The sequence below is a fragment of the Anolis carolinensis genome, unplaced genomic scaffold (genome assembly GCF_035594765.1).
Source record: "Anolis carolinensis isolate JA03-04 unplaced genomic scaffold, rAnoCar3.1.pri scaffold_11, whole genome shotgun sequence".
Classification (NCBI taxonomy): domain Eukaryota; kingdom Metazoa; phylum Chordata; class Lepidosauria; order Squamata; family Dactyloidae; genus Anolis; species Anolis carolinensis.
Genome location: NW_026943822.1, coordinates 7,449,733 through 7,456,159, shown reverse-complemented (window position 1 = coordinate 7,456,159; position 6,427 = coordinate 7,449,733). Strand labels below are relative to the sequence as shown.

General features: G+C 42.0%; 1 non-coding gene across 1 annotated transcript; it reads right to left on the bottom strand.

Moving 5' to 3' along the window:
- Positions 1-533: 533 nt before the first annotated feature.
- trnaq-cug (transfer RNA glutamine (anticodon CUG)) lies at positions 534-605 on the bottom strand. Its single transcript has one exon. It is a non-coding gene; the product is annotated as a tRNA-Gln (tRNA).
- Positions 606-6,427: the final 5,822 nt, after the last annotated feature.

Genomic DNA, 6,427 nt, shown 5'->3' with positions numbered 1-6,427 from the left:
CAGGTGTGCTGTAGTTGTTTAATTCCCTGCATGGTACAGGGTTGGACTAGATGACCCTTGGGTGAAAAAGAATAATAATAATAATAATACTTTTCAGCTCCATGATTCTAGGATTCTAAATTGCCTTTGAACCACTATTCTAGTTGTTACTATTGCAGACCTGAGATGTATGCATGTGTCCAGGAATGGCTCAAGATAGGAAAGAAAGAAAAGACAGAAAAGATCCAATGAACCATAGACTTTATATCCAGACTCTGATTCAGATTTTTCCACACTCCATGCCCATGTATAGTTTATTTGGAAGCTATTCCATTAGAGACACTTAAATATACTTGAACCTGAGCCTTAAAAGTTTGCCAAGAGTATTTTTTTCTTATCACATAAATGTATTAAACAAGGAAAGCATGCTTCTCTAGATACTGTAATCTTTATTTCCAAAGCAATTCTGAAGCTATTATTTTGCACAGTGCTGATCTTTCTTTGTGTGCACACAAAACATTATTACGGAGAAGGAAAAATAAGAAGGCTTTTGTAGGTTCCACCGAGATTTGAACTCGGATCGCTGGATTCAGAGTCCAGAGTGCTAACCATTACACCATGGAACCGCCTTGGAAAAATGCAGCTAGAGCTCCCCCTAAAAAGCATCTCTGATGTAGCAGCTTTCCCATCTTCATTGGCGCCTCCTTTCAGGCTGGGAGCAGAGACTGTAAACTAGAACGCATTTTCATTTTAAAATCTTTGCTCCCTCATGTTACAAAGAGGCAAATAAACACTGCAGCTCCAAATCTTAACCAGTTTAGCTTCCCAGATCAAAAGGGATCTGGTGCCTTTAAGGCATTTAATCCAAAGCCTAGACCCAGTAGTCCTTCAACTAACCAGACCTATTGCATCAGTTGCAATAGATCTATTACGATACAATAAGGATCTTGGGACCATAATACAATGTTGTTGATGTTGATTAATTAATGTCCCTGGATTGTTTTAATATTAATGTTGTTTAGAACTGTTTTAATATTTGTATTTTCTGAGTTGCATTGCAATGTTTCTACTTGTGAGCTGCTTTGAGTCTCTGTATGAATGATGTTGAGCACCAAATCTCTGCCCCCCCCAGGTCAAATTAATTAAAAATACATAATTGGAACCATGGCAGAGAGGCCCGCAGAGAGCAGGAGCCTGGAGCCCAGATAATCTAATGATCAGAGGTCTGAAGGAGTGGAGCTATGCATCAGCTACCAGCACCCTGGTTACATTCTATTTTCCTCCTCTATTACAAAGTAACCCCTTTAAGAAGCACCCATCACACTAGAATCAATCCATCTCTATTGATTCCCATAAGATCGACTACATGGGGCAACAGGATCTGTATGCCAGCCCACCTGTCCTTTGTGCAGCCACATGGACACAATAAAGACATTAATCACTGGACACTCCTCCAGTATTGCAGGAGGTCCTGCCCCTTTTCTATGGAGAAGATCAAACCATATACAGTAGAGTCTTACTTATCCAACACTCGCTTATCCAACATTCTGGATTATCCAACGCATTTTTGGAGTCAATGTTTTCAATATATTGTGATATTTTGGTGCTAAATTCATAAATACAGTAATTACTACATAGCATTACTGCGTATAGAACCACTTTTTCTGCCAAATTTGTTGTCTAACATGATGTTTTGGTGCTGCATTTGTAAAATCATAACCTAATTTGATGTTTAATAGGCTTTTCCTTAATGCCTCCTTATTATCCAACATATTCGCTTATCCAACATTCTGCCGGCCCGTTTATGTTGGATAAGTGAGACTCTACTGTACCACTTATTACAATGCAGCCTGAGCTCTGCATCATGCACAGTGGAGGACCTTCTCGCAGCGACACCAGAGGCACTCCAAGTGGCCAGCTTCTGGTCAAAGTGTTATCGACCGCGTTTTAGGGGATCGGGCCCTTAAAGAGGGACCCGACCCGGTCCTGAGGGAACGGACCTTGGCGAAGCCAAAAGGAGAATATAAGCCGCAATACAACCTGGAGCCTGAAATGAAGAAGGTTCGCCAAAGTTGAAGGAAAATCCGCCAAGGAGTCTTTATTGAGCAATTCAGCTGAAAAGGACGCTAATAGCGATCATTCAATCTACTAGCGTAACATATGTTTCAAATAAAGCCATATTTATACAATGTTTCGGTCTGACAGCCCTTTGAATTTCCCGCCCCGCTTCCCCGCCCATCTGATCGCGGATAGGCTGGGAGGTTGAACGAGGCGGGCTTTCGTTTCCCGCCTTGCTTTGCTGGCCCAATGGGGAGCCGCTTTTTGTCCCCACTCGGGCCAATCAGAGAGGAGGAGGCGGGAGCTATTGAAACAATGAAGTGACCGGACAGGAAATATCAGATTAATCCTGGCCCGGCCGATTTCTAAAGGAATTAATGGCACCCATCAAGGATGTCCGGGGTCCTGTCACGTTCACAGATTTTAGATATGCCTTGGGGTGTCAGGGGGAAGTAGAGAAGGGTGGTGATGAGCCGTCATTGACGGGCCCCACAGGGTGCCTTCCTGAGGCGTCCTGGCCTGGGATATGACAATGTTTGCCTTGGGGTCGAATCACCTTTAGGAATTTGGTGACTCAAGCCCTATATTGTCCATGCGATCGGAATGAGATTGGATTAAACTGTGGCAGATTATCCTTTTGTTTTTGGGAAGGGAGGTCTGGATCATGGGGGCTAGGGTTCACGTTTGGGTCATAATATTTCCCATTTGATTCCATGATTTGACAATTATATGGGATAAAATGAAAATTAAAATAAAGTTGGAACATAAACCCTGCTGGGAAAAATACATATTTTCCGGGGATCCCAAAGAGTACAAATACATATAGGCAGATAGATAGATTTCAAGGAAATAAAGGAGAATCCATAAAGGTGGGTTACATTGCATAAAGGGGAATCATGAATGATATAAACAATTGAAAACATTTGATAAGAATGAGGTTTACAACATCTGGGGAACCCAATATGGAAAGTCATAGGAGTGGAGTTCAAGCAGCATGATTTCACAATTCATGAAGTTAGCCCAACGATTAGAAATTCATACAACAGTGGGTCATGAGGGTGTCCAGGTACATAGAATATGCAAATTCATGGATACATGAGGGAAAAGAGTTCATCTGTGATGGGAGGAATTCGTAGAGATGGCATGGGGAAGAGGCACATGTGGGTTGCAGTCTTTGGAAGTATAGGATTTCATAAGTCCAGGGGTAGGTGTCAGGCTTACTTCAAAGGACCAGTCTGAACGCAGATCAAAGACAGCTGCTCTCAAACACAATCTTTATTGAAGAATACATGACTTTGGAAAAGTCGAGAATGACCTAATGTTTACATACATCTAATTTTATCACTTCTGATGCAACGTAATATCACACGCAAATATCATCATCAAACCCCACCTTCTGGATCACATTTCCACCAAGGTTTCTATCCCCCCCACACTACAGCAATTATAATTGTTTATACTTTCACCCCTGAGTTCCCAGGCTCATTTTATCTTCTCCCGCCAGGTGCTCGCATGTTTATGTTATGAAGTCAGATTCAGGGCTTGGAAATTCAGCCCTGGGATCTGGCTGCATGACATGGCGCCCCCGTTTTCTTCGTCCTCCTCTTCGGTTCTTCTTTCACCATAGTCCTGAAACAAATCAAACAATAACTCTATGGGTCCATTTTGTCTAAAGTCCCCATATATTTTTTCAGCAAGCTGCGATGGAAGACTGGGTGTATTTTCCCTAAACTTTTCGGCAATGCCAATTGGAAAGTCACTTCATTGATAACACCCTGTATTCTGAATGGTCCAATATATTTGGGGCCCAGTTTTCTTGAAGGTAACCCCAATTTGATGTTTTGGGTACTTAACCACACTAGATCTCCCTTATCTAATTTATCGCCTTCCACCCTCTTTCTGTCTGCGAACGTTTTATACTTTTTGTGTGCTTCTTTTAACGAAGCAGTCACTTGATTCCAACATTCCATCATTTGCGTTTTCCATTTCCCTGCCTCTGTTCCTTCATTTTCTGTCCACCTCGGCAATTGGGGTAACGGTTGTATTTCATACCCGTAAACTACTTCAAAGGGGGTTTTGTTTGTTGCTGAATGTATAGTTGAATTAAAGGCTAGTTCCGCAAACGCCAACCACCTAGACCAGTCATTTTGTCTCATGTTAGAGTACATTCGAAGGAACTGCCCAAGCGTTTGCTGAGTACGTTCTACCGCCCCGTTTGTCATGGGGTGAAAAGCAGAACTTAAACTCCTTTCTGCTCCTAGCATTTCCAAGAATTTTTCCCAAAATTTTGCTGTGAATTGTACTCCTCTGTCACTGACTACTCTACTTGGACATCCATGTAATTTGTAAATATGGTTTATGTACAATTCAGCTAGTTTCTCAGCCGATGGTAGCTTCGTCAGTGCTATAAAGTGGGCCTGTTTAGAAAACAGGTCTAATACTGTCCAAATATAACGATGTCCTTTGCTGACTGGCAGTTCTCCCACAAAGTCCATAGCTACACATTCCCAAGGCCTGGTAGGTTCCGCTACTGTCTGTAACAATCCCATAGGCTTCCCTCCTCCCGATTTATTTCTGGCACAATCATCACATTGGACAACATGATTCTTTATGTCCTTCCTCATTCCTGGCCACCAACAATGTTTTGCTATTGCCTTTGTTGTTTTGGTAATTCCTGTATGACCAGCGCTCTGGTTGTTGTGAAAACGATGCAGAATCTTAATCCTTAATATTGCTGGGATATACAGTTTCTTGTTTACAAACCAAAATCCCCCCTTCTGGTCCCCCTTTTCTGCGTTGGACGCGATCCATTGATCTCCTTTATAAGACTGTTTTAGTTCATTTCCCCAGTTATCTTCCCCGCCGAGTTCGACAAAAGCCGTGTCCTCCTTTTGGGTTTGTGCTCTTGTCCTGACAGCTAAGCCCCATTGTTTGTCAGAGAATATTGTCCCCTCCTTTGCTGTGGTTAGGCCTTCGTGTTGAGGCATGCGTGAAAGAGCATCTGCCAAGACATTCTGTTTCCCTTGAAAAAACTTTAATTGGAAATCGAATCTGCTGAAGTATTGCGCCCATCTGATTTGTTTGGGGGACAATTTTCTAGGAGACTTTAAATACTGGAGATTCTTATGGTCAGACCAAATTTCGAATGGGATTCCGCTTCCTTCGAGGAAGTGTCGCCAGCATTCTAAGGCTTTTAATATGGCTAATGCCTCTTTTTCCCATATTGGCCAACTTTTTTCAGTTTCGCTGAACTTCCGTGACAAATATCCACAGGGTTTTAAGTTCCCATTTTGATCCTTTTGCAATAGCACTGCCCCGTACGCACAGTCTGAGGCATCGCAATGGATTATGAAAGGGCTCCTGATATCAGGGTGTTTTAGGATGGGTCCTTCAGTGAAGCATTCTTTTAAGGTCTCGAATGCCTTTTGGCATTCTGGCGTCCAACTCAGTTTGGCGCCGGGAGCTTTCACTTTTGCTGTCTCCCCTTTCCCTTTTGTTTTTAAAAGTTCTGTAAGGGGTGCGGTTATTTGTGCAAAGCCTTTTATGAAGGGTCTGTAAAAATTTGCAAACCCCAGAAATGATTGTAATTGCCTCCTTGTTTGAGGCACTCCCCATTCTTTCACATCTGCTACTTTAGCTGGATCCATAGCTAACCCTTCTGGAGACATCCGATATCCCAGAAAGTCAATTTGAGTTTTATTAAATTCACATTTGGACAGTTTTGCGTACAGCTTTGCTTCTCTTAGTCTCTGCAAAACTTCCCGGACCAATTTTACGTGCTTTTCCTTATCTTCAGAAATGATCAAGATATCATCAAGGAATATGAACACCCCTCTGTACAATAACGGGTGTAGTATTTCATTTATAAGCTGCATAAAGCAGCCGCTTCCATTTTTTAACCCGAAAGGCAAAATTTCGTATTCAAAATGGCCGAATGCGCAGGAAAATGCGGTTTTCCAAGTATCCTCCGGTTTGATCCTTAATTTATGATACGCTTCAATTAAATCCAGTTTAGTAAATATGCTCCCTTTCTTCAATACGGTAATTAAATCCTTGACTAAGGGCATAGGGTATTTATTGTCCTTGGTAATTGCGTTTAAATTTCGATAATCAATACACAATCTTAGGGAATTGTCTTTCTTTCTCCTAAATAACACTGGAGCCCCGAGAGGAGAATTAGACGGCTTAATGAAGCCTCGAGCCAGGTTTTTATCAATGTATTTTCTCAATTCCTCCTTCTCTTGCACAGACATGGGATACACTTTTGGTTTTGGTAAGTCTGCTCCTGGGGTTATTTCAATCCCTACTTCTATATTTCTTTTGGGAGGCAATTTACTGGCCTCTTTCTGATTGAAAACATCCGCAAAGTCTCTGTATTCAGGTGGCAATA